General features: G+C 37.7%; 1 pseudogene; it reads left to right on the top strand.

The window, feature by feature from the left end:
- Positions 1-18,367: 18,367 nt before the first annotated feature.
- On the top strand, positions 18,368-18,467 carry LOC113314545 (annotated as a pseudogene).
- The last annotated feature ends 2,575 nt before the right edge of the window (positions 18,468-21,042 follow it).

Below are 21,042 nucleotides of genomic sequence, written 5' to 3'. Positions count from 1 at the left end.
CCTGAACGAACCATGAAATGACATTTCTCCCAATTAAGCACTAGATTCTTTTCCTTACACCTAGTCAACACTAATGACAAATGATGCAAGCACTCATCGAAAGACGAACCAAACACTGAAAAATCATCCATAAAGATCTCTAAGAACCGTTCTACCATGTCAGAAAATATGCTTATCATGCAACGCTGAAAAGTCGCAGGGGCATTACAAAGCCCGAAAGGCATGCGTCTATACGCAAAGGTACCAAAGGGACAGGTAAAAGTAGTTTTTTCTTGGTCTTCTGGGGCAATAACGATCTGATTGTAGCCTGAGTAGCCATCTAGAAAACAGTAATGACTATGTACAGCTAATCTCTCTAGCATTTGGTCGATAAAGGGAAGGGGAAAGTGGTCCTTCCTAGTGACCTTGTTCAATTTCCTATAGTCAATACAAACACGCCAATCCGTGGTCACTCGGGTCGGGATTAACTCATTGTTATCATTCTGGACTACAGTAATACCGGATTTCTTGGGAACAACCTGAACGGGGCTGACCCACTTACTGTCTGAAATGGGGTAGATAATGCTTGCATCTAACATCTTAAGAACCTCGGTTCGAACTACTTCTTTCATATTAGGGTTTAGTCTTCGTTGCATCTCCCTAGAAGGTTTGGTATCTTCCTCTAAATAGATCTGATGCATACAAACAGTAGGACTTATACCCTTAATGTCTTCTATGGCCCACCCTAAAGCTTCCTTGTTGTTTTGAAGGACGGTCACTAGCCTACTTTCATGATCACTATCCAAGTCGGAAGCAACAATCACAGGTAAAGTATCAGACGGGCCTAAAAACACATACTTCAGGGTATCTGGCAATGGTTTTAGGTCCAACTTAGGAGGGTCTTCGAAAAAAAAAAGGAGGGTAGACTTAGAAACTGGTAGTGGTTCGAACTTAGGTTTCCATCTGTTACTAATATCTAACAAATGGGTTGAATCTAACAAAGCATTCACCTCATTAATCACATTATCATCATCGAAATCAATCCCAAACTGAGCTAGGAATTTCTCTAACAGATCTTCTAACAAAGTGTTTGGTAATGACTCCTCAACTAATGTTCCTATCATGTTTACCTCTTCTATGCTCGAGTCATCTAGTTCAGAGGGTAACTTACTAATATGAAAGACGTTCAGCTCAATAGTCATATTACCAAAAGACAAGTTCATAATACCAGTTCGAAAATTAATGATCGCATTGGATGTTGCTAAAAATGGTCCACCTAAAATCACTGGTATCTGGTTCTCTGGGTCATGGACAGGTTGGGTATCTAGGATAACAAAATCCACTGGATAAATAAACTTGTCGACCTCAATAAGAACATCCTCGATCACACCACGAGGAATTTTAACGGACCTATCAGCTAACTGAAGTGTCATATGGGTAGGTTTCATATCACCAAGGCCTAGATTAAGGTACACATGGTATGGAAGTAAATTCACACTTGCTCCTAAGTCAAGCAAAGATTTCTCAACACGGTATTTACCTATTGTGCAAGAAATAGTAGGGGACCCTGGGTCTTTATACTTAGGAGTAGTGGTATTCTGAATAATGGAACTCATGTGATTAGATAGGAAGGCTTTATTTTGGACACTAAGCTTACGCTTTCGTGTACACAAGTCCTTAAGAAACTTAGCATAAGAGGGAATCTGCTTAATCGCATCCAATAATGGTAGGTTGATAGTTACCTCCTTAAAAACCTCCAATATATCATTAAAGTTGGACTCCCTCTTAGTTGGAACTATCAGCTGGGGGAACGGGGCTCTGGGAACAAAGCCGGGCTCAACAGGACCCGCATTGGTCTCTTTAGAGACTCTATCAGTCTCCTCATTTTCTGGCTCAGAAGGGTGAACTACAACATGTTCACTTTCAGGCATGGTGAACTTATTGTCAACTTTCTTCCCACTCCTAAGGGTTGTAACAGAATTCACATGATTGTACGATTTCTCTCCTTTTGGATTAGGATCAGTATGACTAGGGAACCTTCCATCTTCTCTCTTAGTGAGAAACTTAGCTATTTGGCCAACTTGATGTTCTAATTTAGCAAGAGACTGGGAACTATTCTTAAAATTCTGCTTGGTTTCCTCTTGAAAATTAACCTGTCTCTTTATTAACATTTCCTGGCTTTGTGATAGCATATCATGGATATTTTTTAATATACTAAGAGATTCCTCTAAGCTAGTCATTCTATTCTCAGAAGGGTTCTGGAACTGGGCTTGACCTGAAGAGTTCTTAGTATAACCAAAACCTGGAGGAGGCTGAGAATTACTAGACTGACCTTGATTCTGTCCCTTAGACCAAGAAAAATTAGGATGGTTTCTCCAACCAGGATTGTAGGTCTCTGAGTATGGGTCAAACTTCTGACGGTTCTCAAACCTAGCATTGTTATAGACAACATGAGCTTGCTCTTCACTAACCTGACTTTCCCAAAATGAGTTATCGGGATATATTCCACAACTAGATACTTGAGAGGATTTATTGGGTTCAACAAGAGACCTTTGTTTAGGTTGATTTAATTCCAAAGCTTCTAACCTTCTAAACAAAGCAGCAAATTTAGCATCTGACCCGATGCTTGTATCTACTACATTGGTGCTACTTTTATTGACCAAGAATCTTTTAGGGGGTTCAACACAAGACTCCCACTGTTGGGATTTTTCAGCAATAGCTCCTAAGAAGGTAAAAGCATCATCAGCATTTTTACTGGAGAACTCACCAGCGCACATAGATTCGACCATGGCTTTGGTCGAATAGTCTAAACCATTATAAATAATCTCAACAAGTTTCATCTTATCAAATCCATGGTGAGGACACTGGGATAGGAGATCATTGAATCTCTCTAAAAACCTATAAAGAGACTCTCCCTCTTGTTGCACACTAGCACTAATTTTCTGCCTAACAACTGCAGTTTTATGCTTAGGGTAGAAAAAAATATAGAAAGCAGCAACAAGTTCCTGCCATGTTTCAATGGACTCAGGTGGTAGGTTTTTCAGCCAGGTCTTGGCTTTATCTCTCAAGGAAAAGGGAAACATCTTAAGTTTCAAAACTTCATCTGTGAGGTCTTTTATTCTAATTGTCCCACAGATTTCCTCAAAGTCCCAAATATGAAAATAAGGGTTCTCATCATCTTTTCCTAAGAATATAGGGATCATCTGAAGAATACTAGGTTTTATCTCGAAATTAGCCGTATTGGCCGGCAATTTATTGCACGAAGCTCGGTTGGTCCTAGTTGGGAACATGTAATCTTTCAAAGTTGCCATCGCTGGCACAGCTGAAGTACTAGGGGTACTTTGCTCACAAAGAGACAGATTCTCAAAACTGAAGTTTCCAAAAACGGGGCTCTCAAAAGAAGAGTCTTCGAGATCCTCGCCTTCACAAGAAGAACTACTAGGCTTATCACTAATCAAACGACCTAGAGTGTTTCTTTTCCAAGCCCGCTCTCGAATAACCTCGGGCATACACTAGAAAAACAAAAGAAAAAGAAAAATCCTAAAAGGAAGGGAAGTTCTATGCAAACACAAACAAGGATGACTCCACCACAAAAAACCTACTGAGTTTCTAGCAAACAAAAAGCATGATGGCTCCACTTAGATTGTTTCTAGACCATATTTTAATCCTTCGAATGGGAATTCGTTACAATTTGAGCAAACCCCTCTGGAATCAATCCGAGTCAAAGTAAGTTGAATAGAGGCGAGGGAAGCTGCGTAAAGCTTTGATACCCAAGGCCTCACCGCATTCCAAGGCGGCGCAGTCACACATTCAACTCACAGAAACCATCATGAACTTCGAAGTACGCTCAAAAGAGTAACCAATATTTTTCGAACGACTTTCCTATTAAGCTCGTTACCCTATATGTCTCACTCTATTCCAAATTTTAGGTTTAGGTTCGCGTTTGGTTTTTTTTTCCTAAGGCGGGCAAGAAGAGAACGGTGACGAAATCCGAACCCTTATCTTGTATGGCCAGTCCTTGCCCTTTACAAGGAAATTAAAGCAGCCGTTTTCAAGTCCTCAGCATATATGCAAACGAAGGAATACAATAACTCACTGATAGCGGATTCGCGTGTGTTTCGACAAACTTACCTCCCGTTCCAGACGGGGGATGAACCGCTGAAGTCGACTCGGGCCACAACTCCAATGTTGTACGAACCCGAGGGGCCGAGGTGATATCGTAATCACCGTCCTTCTCTGCAAACAGTTTAATATTTAATACTACCCTTCCGTAGGGTTTAAAAATAAAAGAATGTCCAAAAATGTCCAAGTCCAAAGTCCAAAAGAAAAGGAAAGTCTAAAAAAAATATAAAAAAATAAATAAAAACAAAATAAAATGTCTCTCTTTTTTAATAAAAACAAAACAAAAAAAATTCTTCTTTCGCTCCTTTCTCTTTGTCTTTTACTTCAAGTCTTTAAGTATTCACCAAAGCTTTGGCAAAATTTTCTTTCGCTCCAAATTCCAAAATCTGTAAGGAAAAGACAAAAACCCAAAAACGTAAAGAAGAACAAATAAAATAAAAACAAATAAAAACCTAAAAAATCTAAAAACTCTAGCCTAAAGAAAAGCCCGCGTCGGAGGCTCCAAAAATTGTTGTGACTCAATAATGTTGTAGTAATAAGGTTCGTTGAGGCCTTTAAAATTATGGATTTTTAGACTTATAAAACTTAAAAGTAAAGAAAACTTATTACAAAATTGACTTCAAGATATGAGAAAATAACCAAGACACTGATTCCACTATTATACATGAATTAATGATGGTAAATAATCGAAAACTCTAATTATCTTTTAAGTCCTTTATATCTTAACTCACTAATAATCAAGAAAATTCTCAAACATCAATTGTATCCCTTAAGCATAGATTATCTAAAATAAGCATAACCTATCTAATTGAATCACAACTAATTAGGAAAATTACGCAAATAATTTAAAACTCTGCAAAAGCAGTGATTGAGTGAATTATAATTAAATATTAGAGAAAATAAAATAGTTACAAATTATTCATGCGTAAATAGCTTCCTCATTGCCTTGGTTGTAGGAGAATTATCCGCTCATCATGTTGGAAACACGCTCAAAAATCATTATTATTGCTCAAAGGGTGTTTACAAATGATGAAAATGGAGAAATAATTCAAAACCGGGTTTTGTAACAATTATATTTGTTACAAACAAAAAAAAAAAGACGATACAGAGGATGTGTCACTGTTACTGTTGCTCTAAGACCCACGACTCTGTGTCGCAAACGCTGGAAAATAAGTCTGCCTCTGATGTACGACCCACGGCTGTGAGTCGTTGTTACTGTTGGAAAACGACGGTCTTGGATGGACCGTTCTTCGTGTTCTTCAATGGCAGCAGCAGCAGGTCTCTCTGCAACTTGGTGTTTCGACTCTGTGGTGCTCTATTTCTCTCCCAAACTCTCCATCCTCCCTCCATGTAATCCCAGCAGCCTATAAATACTACTCCAGGCACCAGCATCATGCGTCATAACTCTCAAAAATTCTTCATTTACTAGGAAATATTTTTCTTACTGGCCACGAGATTCTTCCCTGAATTAACCTCCCACGCTATTAACGACTGTTGAGTAGTTCTGAATCTTCCTTTTTTTTTAACTACTTCACGCGTCTGCAGCGGCCAATCTCTATCCAAACACATGTATCCACGCTGTAATCCCGTGAATATTTCCTTTGAATCGTGTTTGCTCTGTTTTCTTCTCGCGGAAAATCTGGCCACGCTGGACTGAAACGAACACTTATACCACGCCTGTTAAGCCAAACACAACCTCCCCACATGATTTCAGATGTTGAGTCTTGTTGAAACTCCTAAAACAAATCCAACAGAAAATAACCCAGTGAACTGCATCATTTTCCCGCCAAAACAATATTCAAAGGAGGAAGGAGATGGGTGCCCTTATCCAACATCCAGGGTGCCGGATAAAACAGTGGGTGTTATAGAAAAATGGGCTACACATAGCCGTGGGTTCCCCTCAGCAAAAGTGAGGGTCCGTATAGCGATTGTCCTCTGGGGATGTTCCTAGCAACTTTTCGAGCCGAATTTTCCAACAATATTTATTTCCAAAAAATACCTACAAACACACAAAACACCATAATAAGGACGAAAACGAGTATTAACAATACGAAACATTGAGGACAAATTAGACACATAAATGCGTCTATCAGCTACAAAGTTTATTTATTTTGTAATCCATATGTATTGATAGTTTCTTCACTAAAATTGACAAAGGAGGAGATTGTTAGAGCACTGCTCGGTCGAACTCGCAAGCGTTGCTATCTCAAGCTTGTTTGTCAAGTTTAGTTGTCAAAACTATAAGTTTTTATTTCTAGTCTATTCATAGCTAAGTCTCGGATTAGGATAGTAAGTGTAGTTGAGCATTACACTTCACGGCGTTCATCAATTGAAGACGAAGAACTACTTGTTAGAGCATAGCTCGGTCGAACCCACCAAGCGTTGGTATGTAAAGTTTGGTTGTCATATTTTAGTGAGCCAAAACTCATTTAAGAGTCGTTTGATTATGTACTAGAGTCAACTTCGTATGGGTTAGCTTGAAAGTATTAGGATATGAGACATTACAAGTATTGCGAAGACTTGAACAAGTGAAGAAGTAATGATCTACAACGACAACATCATCCTTCCACTTGATGTTAGTGATATTTGAATTGAACTGTTTCATTCCCTAACGTATCTTTCAATTCGTGCATTGAAAGCAAAACTGTGAAGCATGAATGATTATACTCTAGTTAGACATAGTATTAAGGAATACAATACGAGGTTTATTGCTTAACCATTAAAATTTGTAGATAACACATCGACATAATCGTTTGAATGCTATTGTGATTATGTATGGGTATAAGGTGAATATTTCATCCTAGGAAACAATGATTTACATTTGTTTTAAGGAAGTAAATTCATGAACTTGTTTTGTGAATCGAAAGAGAAATCGCTAGGAATTATTGGTATTGTTATTCATTGCATATCTTTTGAACTACCAATATGTGTGATTAGTATAACCGCTCATGACTTGTTTATGTTATTGGTAAAACTATTCAAAAAGGCCTGACTTTTGTATTGATATGACTTTTATTAGTGAAACCGATCTTAAGTAACCACCTGAGATGGTATGATTGATTTAGTGTTATTGGTATGACCTATCTGGGTAAATGGGAACCGATCCTAGTAATAGGTGCAACCTATCACAAAGGGGAATCGATCCTTGTATGAGGTGCAACAAGTTTTTAGCATAAAGGGGAACCGATCCTATGGACATGTGCAACACGTTTTTAGGAAAAGGGGAACCGATCCTAAGGACATGTGCAGCAAGTACAAGTTAGACACCATATATATATGTGTGTGTGTGTGGAACCGATCCTAGTACCTAGTCAACCGAATTTTGGTAACTAGCGTGACTATGCAAAGTACTCACATGGAGGTAGAACCGAAACTTGTTTTGGTAGAACCGTGAAACCCATGTTTGGTGATTGAGTGTTCTTGATCAATCACGTAGTTCTTGAAAGTCAGATGAACCAATTATAAACTTGTTTGGAAGTGTGGCAAATCGGTTTCAAGATTGTAAGTATGAAAGAGGACTCACAAAGTAAAGATGTCGACATACTTTGAACATGTGCAGTAACGCTTATCTTTAATTGTTCAAAGTTATTCCTTAATAGATAAAGGAAGAAAATCCCGGATCGAATAAAATAAATTGAGAATCTTTTATTTAAGGTTTTTAATTTTATTTTTGTAAAATGAAAATTAGTAATGTGCATTTACTAGTTGGAGATTATCTAAGAGATTTTCGGTCATTAGTTGGACAAAGCATTTCCAGGAATTATGGAAACCAAATATGGAATATATTGCATATCTTGAGAATATTTTCGGTTTTAGAAATTCCTTGGTGTCCAAACTTCCTTGGTCTATAAATCCCTAAGTTTGCGTTTCGAGCAAACTAATCCTTGTACAACAAAAACTATCTCAGTTGTGCTGTTACTGGTGAAGCCGCCTATTCGGAGAGGAGAGTAACCTAATTAGGCAAAATCTCTAACGACCGCTCAGTTTAAAGACTTATTTGGGATTGAGAAGATCTATTAGTACCTTTGGTGGGAATCTAGATAATTGCGGTTTATCTTTTGTTTTCGATTGATTTAATTGACTAACGGTGGTTGAACTTTGATTGCACCTAGTTTTTTTATGCTTGAGAATCTTCTGTTCTGATATAAGATTCACTCAAACTAGATCGAAGTTTTGACGGGGATCTTTAGACTGTTTGTAGATCTAAAGACATCTTGTGATAATCCATTGTTAACAGATTCCATTTTGTGCATGATTGATCACAAGAGATTTAAGTTGATTGTGTGCAGGTGTTTATTGAAGATCTAAGAAGATTTGAAGACAAAGAAGATTTGAAGACAAAGAAGACTTTGAAGATTTCTGATTTGGGTTCATAATCTTTGGTGTGTACAATACTTGTTTCGGTAAAAGAGGATCCAACTATAATCGGTTTATCCTTGTGGTAGATTAGATTGATTAGTTGTGTAGATCGGCATCAATACAATTCTTTGTGATTAAAAGTATTGATTGCAAAATCTTAACAATGACTTTGGTAGTTGATAATAATATAGATCTAAGAACCTGACAAAGGAGTTTATTGAGATAAACTGAAGAGACTTTTGTCGAACTCACATCACTTGGTTGAAAAGAGTTGATACCAAACAAATTTGTTGTTCCTTTACTGTTTGGAATACGAACCAAAGGAATTGTTCCAAGTACGTGACTTATTACAGGTCGGAGGCGTGGGAATACAGACAGAACTAGGTGAACTATAGGTTTAGTTGCTTGGTCTCAACTATACGAAGTTGGTTTGATTTTGTATAGAGGCTTAATCCTGAGAGTATTCAATTCTGGACAAGGTCCCGGGGTTTTTCTGCATTTGCGGTTTTCTCGTTAACAAAATCGTGCTATGTCATTTACTTTTATTTTCCGCAATTATAATTGTTTTTATTATAATTTAAAGTAAATTACACAAACGTTAATTCCTATTTACTTGGTAAGTAATCCTATTGTGTTTGGTTAAGTCCGAACCTTTTATCAAGTAAACATACTTCGTTGTTGCATTTTCTCTATCTTGTATCCATAGTCAATCACACAAGTTATCTTGTTTTCGTATTGTCTCGATCTCGTATCCATAGACGATCACACGAAGTGTGAACTGATTAGTTGTATTGTCTCGACTCAGTCCATAGACAATCACTTTCGGAGAAAGGACTTATAGGTGGAAAAGTTTTAGTTTGAGGTATATTTGGGTACCCTCAGCTTTTCAATTGGTATCAGAGCAGGCAAACACGAAAATATCTAACAATCTGTGTTTGGTGCGATCCAACCTATAAGAATGAACTCGAGTTCTCATGAATCGACTTCAATTAACGCACCACCAAGATTTGACGGAACAAACTATCTATGGTGGAAATCTGCTATGAGATATTTTCTTCAATCACGAGACTTTAATACATGGCTATTAGTCGTCGATGGTTACATTCGTCCAAAGATAGAAAATTCGGAAACTGAGTTTAAACGCTTAGTAGATTTTTCAAACGAAGAAAAGGCTCTTGCAGAGCAGAATTCGGATGGTTTGAATGCTATAATACATGTTGTACGTCGTGATATACAACATCTTGTATCAACATGTCAAACTTCGAAAGAAGCTTGGGATAATCTTCAGATTGTATTCGAAGGAAACACTTCAGAGAAAGAAGCTAAACTTCAAACTCTTACGTCCGATTGGGAAAACCTTCGATTGGATGACAATGACACTTTTGAAGAGTTTCATCTTAAACTCTCTGAGATAATTATTACCTCTTTCTCTCTTGGAAAGACTATCTCTGAAAAGGATACAGTGTGCGAAACTCTCGACCGTTGCCATCAAGATACGATCCTAAGAAGCATGCAATCATAGAAGCAAATGATCTTTCAACTCTCTCACGAAGCACACTCGTTGGAAATTTAAATATCTTTCATCATGAATCACAGTCTATTCAAAGTAAAGAAATCACTTTTAAAGCTGTAAAATTCCAAAAGCTCCAATGGAGAGGAATAGACATATGGATGATTCAGATGAACAGATTGCAAAAATTCTGATGATGAAATTGAACAACCATTATCATTGATTATTAGACAATTTTGAGATCTCTTAAAGAAGCGAAATAAGAGATTCATTAAGGATACTCATCGATCTTCTCGCCCACATGATCGAGTTCCTGTCAAAAAGGATCATGAAGAAGATGATGAATATCAGCTGCAGTGCTTTAAGTGTAAAGGGTTTGGTCATATTGCTAAAGAATGTCCCAATCTTAAGAAATACATTGGAAGCAAGGCTTTGGCTTTAACTCTAGATGAGAGCTCTGATTCATATGATTCTGAAGAACAGGAAACAACTAATATTGCATTAGTTGTCAATCTTATTTCTTCCTCCTCCATTAGTTATTTACCCATTTTAAAAATGGACATGTCTTCGGATGTTATTAAATCATCTAATGGAAAAGGGAAAATAAGACAAGATGCAAAAATTGTCTCAAAAACAGAATTTCTAAAAGTTGCATAGGCAACCCAAGTAATGTATTTTATAGATAGTGGTAAAAGTGGTTCGATTCTCATACTTGCGAAGGATAAAATATAGACTTAAATTCTAAAGCTAAAATAGAAAACTCACTAATAATTATAGCAAACACGGACAAAGTTGATATCAATATTAAAAGACAATTGAGGCTAAGATTCCACTATTTTCCAAGTTCAAAGTGATTTAATCCAATCTTTATATTTATGCAATTTTCTCGTTCAATTTGATTCTAGAATATTCCAACAAGTAGATTTTCAAAAGCAATAATTGTAAATATCAAGTATGAAGCATCAAAAGTCTATAAACTAAGCATAATTCATCAAAATAGATCACAATCACTCAAGTAAAAATCATATTCAATTATAGCTCACGGAAAATAATCATAATAATAATTGCAATAAATAGATGAAATAGAATATACCACTTCTTGTTGGAAAAATAGCTTCCTCTATCACCTCAGCAATGGGGTTTAGCTCCTCATATTAATCACTTGCTCAAAATACATGTTTCTTGCTCAAAAGTTGTTTGAATAGAGAAGAAGGTATGAAGCAGCGTGTTTGTAACAGATTTAGTTGTTACAGTACCCACTGTTACAAAAAGCAGTGTTACCAAGAAATACTAACAGTAATAGTTGTTGGCAAATTGTTACAGTTTGAAAGAAAAGGTGACGGTTCTCTGTTCTTCTTCTTCTTCTCGACTGCAACTAGGCTATTCTTCTCTATGAATTTTTCTTAGCTCTGTTCTATTTCTAAACTTCCCCAAAGTATGCGTAACCCCTCTCTGCCTCGAAACCAACCTATTTATACCTCACAGGCTCCACAATATCTTCATTATTCTTTCTCGATAAGTCACGAGAATATCTCTCTTTAACCTCTTATGCACGTATCTTCTGAGTTAAATCTACGTACCAGAATCTCTTAAGGATGTTATGGAATCGAGCAGATACCAATCTTCCCTTATCTTCGACCAGTTGTTAACATATTGTCAACCAAAATCTCGTGATTCTCTCCAATCATTGTTTCCTATTAAACGAAGATTAATCCCTGAGTTTTCGAATCTTGCCAACATACAATCCCTGTTTAACTAAAACAGGGTGTTTCCAATCCAGTTCAGGCAGAAAATCCGATCAAATATCCATCTACTACCGAATCAGAAAGTCCGTGATATTCACACCTCTGTTTCTTGCTCCCGGATTATCTAGCCAAATTTGATCGATGAAAACAGACATATCAGGCTTGTTATGCTCCAATGGGTCCAGCCCATAATGAACATGCGGTTGGATCTCCCCAGAGTGCCGAGAGAACCAAATCCAAGCTTTGTTTCGCTGCTGCCTTGTTTCCCGCCAAAATCTTCATTTGAATCGTGAAGAAGAAGAGGCGCCCCTATCCAGAGTAGGGGTGCCTTTAGCAGCTGCCCAGGGGGTGCCCTTTGGGAAAATGTGGGTGCTGAGGATAAATTTGGGCTATACATAGCCTGGGTGCTCCTTAGCTAATTCTGGGGTCCGTTTAGCAACTGTCCTCCTGGGTGCCCGCGCAATTTTTCGAGCCGATTTTTCCAAAAATGTTTATTGTTCAAAAATACCTACACACATATAAAACACCATAATAAGTAAAAAAATGAGCACTATCAATATATAGAATCGAGATAAATTAGACATAAAAATGTGTCTATCAAATACCCCCAAACCTATTATTTGCTAGTCCTCGAGCAAAGATAAAATAGAAAAATAAAATCCTAACTCACTGACGCAGGCATCGTCGATTGTATTTAGCGTATGCAATAAGCCTTTAAACCCCTAGGTGGCCCTCGTGGCCGAGTTATAGTCTCGGGAGGGCTTACCAGAGGTATACCCACAAAACCTTTATACTCCATACCCTAGCTATCTACGCAGAACCTTGGAAAGAACTAAATAATCTCCTTGGTTGACATACTTATTGACTACAGGAGGAAGTACCCTAATGCGAAATTCCAATTGCTGTACACGAGTTTGCACTCAAGCATACTAAAATTCATATAAAGTGACAGATCTCTACTCAGACAGTTGCACTATGGACATCAATATTCGGAGTCAAAACTAACCACATGGATAGATCAAGAAGATGGAAATAGAGAAAAACATAGATGGTTTTGATGTTTACTAAGTGAACGGTGTTTCTCATATCTGTCTGAAGGCCTCCGCCAAAATGAACCTATCCTAATGGACTGAGATACTAGTCTGACTAATATCAACACAACTGGCATATACAAGGGAACCAGTGATTGATAATCCTAACTCTAGGTCAACACAGCTGGCATATACAAGGGTACCAGTGGTCGACTTTATTATATTTATTCCGGTTGGTCTGGCGGTCTGGTCTTTTTTTTTTTCAACTTTGTTTTTGGTATCTCAATCACTCTAATTCACCCTAGCATTGGTAACAACTTGAATCGTGAGCCCCACCAAATCACTTATAAACATATTTAAAAAGAAAAAGAAAAACAGAAGTGAAAAGGACTCAACGAGATATGGCGAAACTACCATGTTATTTCTAACACCTGAGATCTGTGCTTTTATGAATAGACTCTTTAGATGTTGCCATCTAATCAGATTGGTTCCTCAACTCCTACAACCGAAATGCTTCCATCCACTTAGGTTGGTTAGTGTTATCCTTAATATGCATAAATTTCTAGGCTATGGAGTTTATTTATTAAAACAAAAAGTTTCTACCCCACACCCAAACTTAAATCTAACATTGTCCTCAATATTTCGAATGAAAGAACAGTACCAAAAATATAAGTAACATGAGGAACTAGTAAAGAGATAGTTCAGAAAGATAGTACCTGGGTGAAGTGAAACCAAAAACTGACAAAAATAGTATACAACATACAAATCGCCTCGATGGTCAATCAAGGGTAAACAGGGTCCTCCAGAGGGACCTCCTCAACATCACATGTAGGAAAAGGCTCTAAAAAGGGATTCAATTTCTGACCGTTAACCTTTGAAGAACTAGTACCATCTGATGTCTCAATCTCAATAGCGCCATGAGTAAAAACAACACAGACCACAAAGGACCGGTCCACCGAGAGAGCAGTTTCCCGGGGAATAGATGCAAACGAGTGTCATGCAGAAGAACTTTTTTACCTGGAGAAAATGACTTCCGTAAAATATTCTTATCATGCACAAGTTTCATTTTGTTCTTATACTCCTTAGCACTATCGTATGCATCTCTACGAATCTCGTCCAACTCATTGAGCTGGAGCTTTCTGTGAGCTCCTTCCTTGTCAAGTGAAAAGTTTAGCTGCTTAATAGCCCAATAGGCTTTATGCTCTAACTCAACAGGAAAGTGACATTCCTTTCCAAATACTAAGCGGTAGGGTGACATTCCAATGGGCATCTTAAACACAGTACGGTAATCCCATAAGGCATCAGTAAGCCTCGACGACCAGTCTTTCCTATTGGGATTAACTGTTTTCTCTAAAATACGCTTAATTTCCCTATTATAAACCTCTACCTGACCACTAGTCTGTGGGTGATACGGGGTAGCTACTTTGTGGGTAATACCATATTGTTTCATTAACAGAGCAAACGGTATGTTACAAAAGTGTGAACCCCCATCACAAGTTATAGCTCGCGGTGTACCAAAACGTGTAAGTATATTCTCTTTCAAAAACTTAATTACGACCCTATGGTCATTTGTTTTGCACGGAACCGCCTCAACCCACTTAGACACATAGTCTACATCGACAAGTATGTAAAGATAATCCAAAGAATTAGGAAATGGACCCATAAAATCAATGCCCCACACATCAAAGACCTCAATCACTAAAATAGGGTTCAAAGGCATCATATTTCTACGGGAAATGGTTCCTAACCTCTGAAAACGATCACAATATACACAGTGACTATGGGGGTCCTTAAACAACGAAGGCCAGTAAAATCCACACTGCAATATCTTAGCAGAAGTCTTCTTAGCACTAAAATGACCCCCACAAGCATGTTCATGACAAAAGGAAAGAATACTGGACTGGTCACTCTCAGGTACATATCTCCTAATAATCTGGTCTGGACAATACTTAAACAAATAAGGATCGTCCCAAAAGAAATGCTTAACCTCGGCTAAAAACCTCGAACGATCTTGTATACCCCAATGTTGAGGGGTTCGACCAGTAACAAGATAATTCACTATATTTGCATACCAAGGTGATTGGGAAACAGAGAACAATTGTTCATCAGGAAAGCTATCCCTTATATGAAGGGAATCACTAAGGGAACTAACAACTAGCCTAGATAAGTGGTCTGCTACTACATTTTCAGCACCCTTTTTGTCTCTAATATCTGGAGAAAATTCTTGTAACAATAGGATCCACCTAATCAATCTAGGTTTGGTATCCTTCTTAGACAAAAGGTATTTCAAAGCAGCATGATAAGTATAGATTACGATCTTAGAACCTAATAGGTAGGATCTAAACTTATCCAAGGCAAACACGATGGCTAACAGTTCCTTCTCGGTAGTTGTATAGTTCAACTGGGCATCATTCAGAGTTTTGCTAGCATAGTAAATCACATGAGTAATTTGTCAACACGCTGACCTAACATGACGCCTATAGCATAATCTGAAGCATCACACATAATCTCAAAGGGTAGGTTCCAGTTAGGTGCCTGGACTATGGGAGCGGTAGTGAGTAAAGTCTTAAGCTTGTCGAAAGCTTCTAAACAAGCATCATCAAAGACAAACTTAACGTCTTTTGCAAGTAAATTGCAAAGAGGTCTAGAAATCAAGCTAAAATCCTTAATGAATCGACGGTAAAAACCTGCATGTCCTAAGAATGACATAATGTCTTTTACGGTTTTTGGGACGTGTAAAGTCTTAATAAGGTCAACTTTGGCTTTATCCACCTTTACACCCTTTGAAGAAACAATGTGCCCTGACACAATTCCTGATTTAACCATGAAATGACATTTTTCCCAATTAAGCACTAAATTCTTTTCCTTACACCTAGTCAACGCTAATGTCAAATGATGCAAACACTCATCAAAAGATGAACCAAACACTGAAAAATCATCCATAAAGACCTCTAAAAACCGTTCTACCATATCAGAAAATATGCTCATCATACAACGTTGAAAGGTTGCAGGGGCATTACAAAGCCCAAAAGGCATGCGTCTATACGCAAAGGTACCAAAGGGACATGTAAAAGTGGTTTTCTCTTGGTCTTCTGGGGCAATAGCGATCTGATTATATCAGGAAAAGCCATCTAGAAAGCAATAATAACTATATCCAACTAATCTCTCTAGCATTTGGTCGATAAAAGGAAGGGGAAAGTGATCCTTCCTTGTGACCTTGTTCAATTTTTCTATAGTCAATACAGACATGCCATCCCGTGGTCATTCGAGTTGGGATTAACTCATTGTTATCATTCTGGACTACAGTGATACCTGATTTCTTGGGAACAACCAGAACGGGGCTGACCCACTTATTATCTGAAATTGGGTAGATAGTACCCGCATCTAACAACTTAAGCACCTCTTTTCGAACTACCTCTTTCATGTTAGAGTTCAGCCGACATTGCATATCCCTAGAAGGTTTGGAGTCTTCTTCTAAATGAATATGATGCATACAAACGGTAGGACTTATACCCTTAATGTCTACTATAGTCCACCCTAAAGATTCCTTATTGTCTTGAAGAACCTTTACTAGCCTACTTTCCTGATCACTATCCAAATCGGAAGCTACTATCATAGGTAAAGTCTCAGATGGTCCTAAAAACACATACTTCAGGGTATCTGGTAGTGGTTTAAAGTCCAACTTAGGAGGCTCTTCTAAAGAAGGAATTAGGGTATTCTCAGAAACTGGTAATGGTTCGAACCTAGCTTTCCATCTATCAGTGTCTAACACAGGGGTAGAATATAATAGAGCATTCACATGTTCAATAGTGCTATCGTCGTCAAAATATAAACCAAAATGGGATAAACAATTTTCTAATGGGTCTTCAGACAAGATGTTTGGTAATGACTCCTGAACTAAGGCTTCTATCATGTTCACCTCTTCGACACACGTGTCATCTATCTCATAAGGTATCTTACTGACATTAAAAATGTTCATCTCCATAGTCATATTACCAAAAGATAAATTCATCACACCATTTCGACAGTTAATGATCGCATTAGACGTAGCTAAGAATGAACGACCTAAAATCACAGGTATCTGGTTCTCTGGGTCAGGGACAAGTTGGGTATCTAGGACCACGAAATTTACTGGATAAATAAACTTATCGACCTCAATGAGAACATCCTCAATAACACCTCGAGGAATTTTAACAGACCTATCAGCTAACTGCAGTGTCATCTGAGTAGGTTTCATTTCACCAAGTCCTAGTTGTAAGTACACATGGTACGGTAGTAAGTTCACACTGGCTGCTAAGTCAAGTAAAGCTTTTTCTACCCGGTGTTTACCTATTGTACAATCAATGGTAGGGGAACCTGGGTCTTTGTACTTTGGAGTTGCGGTGTTCTGAATGATTGAACTTACGTGACTAGCTAAGAAAGCTTTCTTATAGACTCTAAGTTTTCGCTTTCGCGTACACATATCCTTGAGGAACTTGGCATAAGCAGGAATTTGCCTAATTGCATCTAATAAAGGAAGGTTTATGGTAACTTGCTTAAAAACCTCCAATATGTCATTAAAGTTCGATTCCTTCTTTGTTGGTACTAATAGCTGGGGAAATGGGGCTCTAGGCACAAAATCAGACCTCTCAGGAACCGAGTTGGCATCATTGGAAATTTTATCATTTCCCTCAGCTAGTGGTCCTGAGGGATGAGATCCTGAGGAATGAGATCCTGAGGGGTAAACTATAGTACGTTCACTCTCGGGCATGGTTACCTGATTGTCTACTACTCTGCCACTCCTAAGGGTTCTAACAGCATTCAATTGATTCGATGGTTTTGCAACTACTTCATGAACTCCTCTAGGATAGGGATTAGTCTGACTAGGGAATCTTCCGTTATCTCTCTCACTTAAGGTCTTAGCTATTTGGCCGACTTGAAGTTCTAATTTAGCAAGGTTCTGAGCATTAGTTTGAAACTTCTGCTTGGTTTCCTGTTGAAAACTAACTTGGCTCTTTACTAACATGTCCTGGCTCTATGCTAACATATCATGTCTCTTTCTTAATATACTAAGAGATTCCTCTAAGCTCGTCATTCTATTTTCTGAAGAGTTCTGAAACTGACCTGAAGAGTTCTTATCTGAACCAAAACCTGGGGGAGCATTAGAATTACTAAAATGACCTTGACTCTGGCCTTTAGACCATGAAAGGTTCGAATGGTTTCTCCAACCAGGATTATAGGTTTCTGAATATGAGTCAAACTTCTGACGGTTATCGAATCTAGTGTTATTATAAAGAGCATTGGCTTGCTCTTCATTATTTTGGCCTTCCCCAAAAGGCTCTAATATACCACTAGTGTGACCCACTTTTAAAGCTTCTAACCTTTTCGCTATAGCAGCAATTTTGGCATCTGATTCAAAGTTTCCTTCTACCCTATTAATGTTTCCTCTGCCTAGAAGAATTGTTTTCTGGGGTCCCCTATTACTTTCCCATTGTTGGGTCTTTTCGACGATTTCATGAAAATATGTCATTGCATCATCAACTGTTTAGTTTTCAAACCCACCTGTACACATAGATTCTATTGTGGTTGTAGTGGGATAATCTAAACCCTCATAAAGGATCTGAACTAACCTAACCTTTTCTAAACCATGATGAGGACATTGGGATAATAGATCATTGAACCTTTCCAAATACCTATACAAGGATTCTCCCTCCTGTTGAGAAAATGTGCAGATTTGCGTCCTAATAGACGATGTTTTTTGCCTAGGGAAAAACTTGTTCAAAAAGGCAGATGTAAGTTGTTCATATGTTTCAATTGATCCGGAAGCCAAACTATATAGCCACGATTTGGCTTTATCTTTCAAGGAAAAGGGGAATAACCTGATTTTCAAAGCATCATCATCAAGGTTTCTTATTTTTAGGGTACTACAAATTTCCTCAAAGTCCCTAACATGGAATTAGGGCTTTTCATTTTCTTTCCCTAAAAATATTGGGAGCAACTGTAAGGTTCCAGGCTTAAGTTCATAATTTGCTTCAGTTTCAGATAACCTGATACACGAGGGACGAGTAGTCCTAGTAGGGTTCAACAAAGCTTTCAAAGTTGCCATTTCTGGCACTATTGGAATATCAGGGATTTTCTCCTCAAACGGACGTTCAAAAACAGAATCTTCAAGAATCGGGCTTTCTAAATTGAGGTAATCGAGACACTTAGAACTACTAGGTTTATCTTTAACAAATATACCTAAGGAGTCTCTTTTATGTTCAGGCATGCAAAAGAATAAGGCTGACTTAACCAAATCAAACCTATTGATTTCTAGCAAACAAAAAGAATGATGGCTCCACTTAGATTGTTTCTAGACCAGCTTCTATTCTTTCGAAAAGGAACTCGTTACAATCTGAGCAAACCCCTCTGGAATCAATCCGAGTCAAAGTAAGTTGAATAGAGGCGAGGGAAGGTCGATGGAGTTTTGATACCCAAGGCCTCACCGGTATTACAAGGCGGCGCAGTCACGCATTCAACTCACATAAACCATCATGAACTTCGAAGTATGCTCAAAAGAGTAACCAATATTTTTCTAAAAACTTTCCTATTAAGCTCGTTACCCTATAGGTCTCGTTCTAGTCAAAATTTTAGGATTAGGTTCGCGTTTGGTTTCGTTTTTCTAAGGCGGGCAAGAAGAGAACGGTAATGAAATCCGAACCCTTATCTTGTACGCCAGTCCTTTCCCTTTAATAGGAAATTAAAGCAGTCGTTTTCAAGTCCCCAACATATATGCAACCGAAGGAATACAGTAAACCCGCTGACAGGAGATTCGCGGGTGTTTAGAATCTTACCTCCCGTTCCAGACGGGGGATGAATCAGTTGTAGTCGACTCGGGCCACGACTCCTATGTCATGTACGAACCCGAGGGGCCGAGGCGATATCGTAATCGCCGTCCTTCTCTGCACACAATTTTTATTTAAACTACCCTTCCGTAGGGTTTAAAAATAATGTCCCAAAGTTTAAAGTCCAAAGTGTCCAAAAAGAAAAGAAAAATTACAAAAATAATAAAACCTAATACAATTTTTTTTAATAAGGAAAAATAAACAAAACCCTAAGTAATAAAATAACTAAAAGAAACTGTCATCTTTTCCGTTCTTTTTGCTTTAATCTTTTGCTCCAAGTCTGTATGCTTTAAGATCCAGTCTTTACGAAATCACCAAACTCCTTGGCTCAATTTTCTTTATGATCCAAAACCTGTAGACAAAAGATAAATACCCAAAAACGTAAAAAAGAACAAAAATAATAAAAACCTAACAAAAAAAAAAAGAAAAATAAGTCTAAAACCCTAAAAGCAAATCCGCGTCGGCGGCGCCAATTTTTTTTGTATTTTATAGATAGTGGTAAAACTGGTTCGGTTCTCAGACTTGCGAAGGATAAAATATAGACTTAAATTCTAAAGCTAAAATAGAAAACTCACTAATAATTATAGAAAACAGGACAAAGTTGATATCAATATTAAAAGACAACTGAGGCTAAGATTCCACTATTTTCCAAGTTCAAAGTGATTTAATCCAATCTTTATATTTATGCAATTTTCTCGTTCAATTTGATTCTAGAATATTCCAACAAGTAGATTTTCAAAAGCAATAATTGTAAATATCAAGTATGAAGCATCAAAAGTCTATAAACTAAGCATACTTCATCAAAATAGATCACAATCACTCAAGTAAAAATCATATTCAATTATAGCTCACGGAAAATAATCATAATAATAATTGCAATAAATAGATGAAATAGAATATACCACTTCTTGTTGGAAAAATAGCTTCCTCTATCGCCTCAACAATGGGGTTTATCTCCTCATATTAATCACTTGCTCAAAATACATGTTTGTTGCTCAAAAGTTGATTGAATAGAGAAGAAGGTATGAAGCAGCGTGTTTGTAACAAATGTAATTGTTACAGAACCCACTGTTACAGAAAGCAGTGTTACCAAGAAATACTAACAGTAATAGTTGTTGGAAAATTGTTACAGTTTGAAAGAAAAGGTGACGGTTCTCTGTTCTTCTTCTTCCTCTCGACTGCAACTCGGCTATTCTTCTCTATGAATTTTTCTTAGCTCTGTTATATTTCTAAACTTCCCCAAAGTATGCGTAACCTCTCTCTGCCTCGAAACCATCCTATTTATACCTCACAGGCTCCCCAATATCTCGAGAAAGTCTTGGGTTATCTTCATTATTCTTTATCGATAAGTCACGAGAATATCTCTCTTTAACCTCTTATGCACGCGTCTTCTGAGTTAAATCTACGTACCAGAATCTCTTAAGGATGTTATG

Source organism: Papaver somniferum, chromosome 9 (genome assembly GCF_003573695.1).
Source record: "Papaver somniferum cultivar HN1 chromosome 9, ASM357369v1, whole genome shotgun sequence".
Lineage (NCBI taxonomy): Eukaryota > Viridiplantae > Streptophyta > Magnoliopsida > Ranunculales > Papaveraceae > Papaver > Papaver somniferum.
This window is presented reverse-complemented; position numbering and strand designations above follow the sequence as displayed.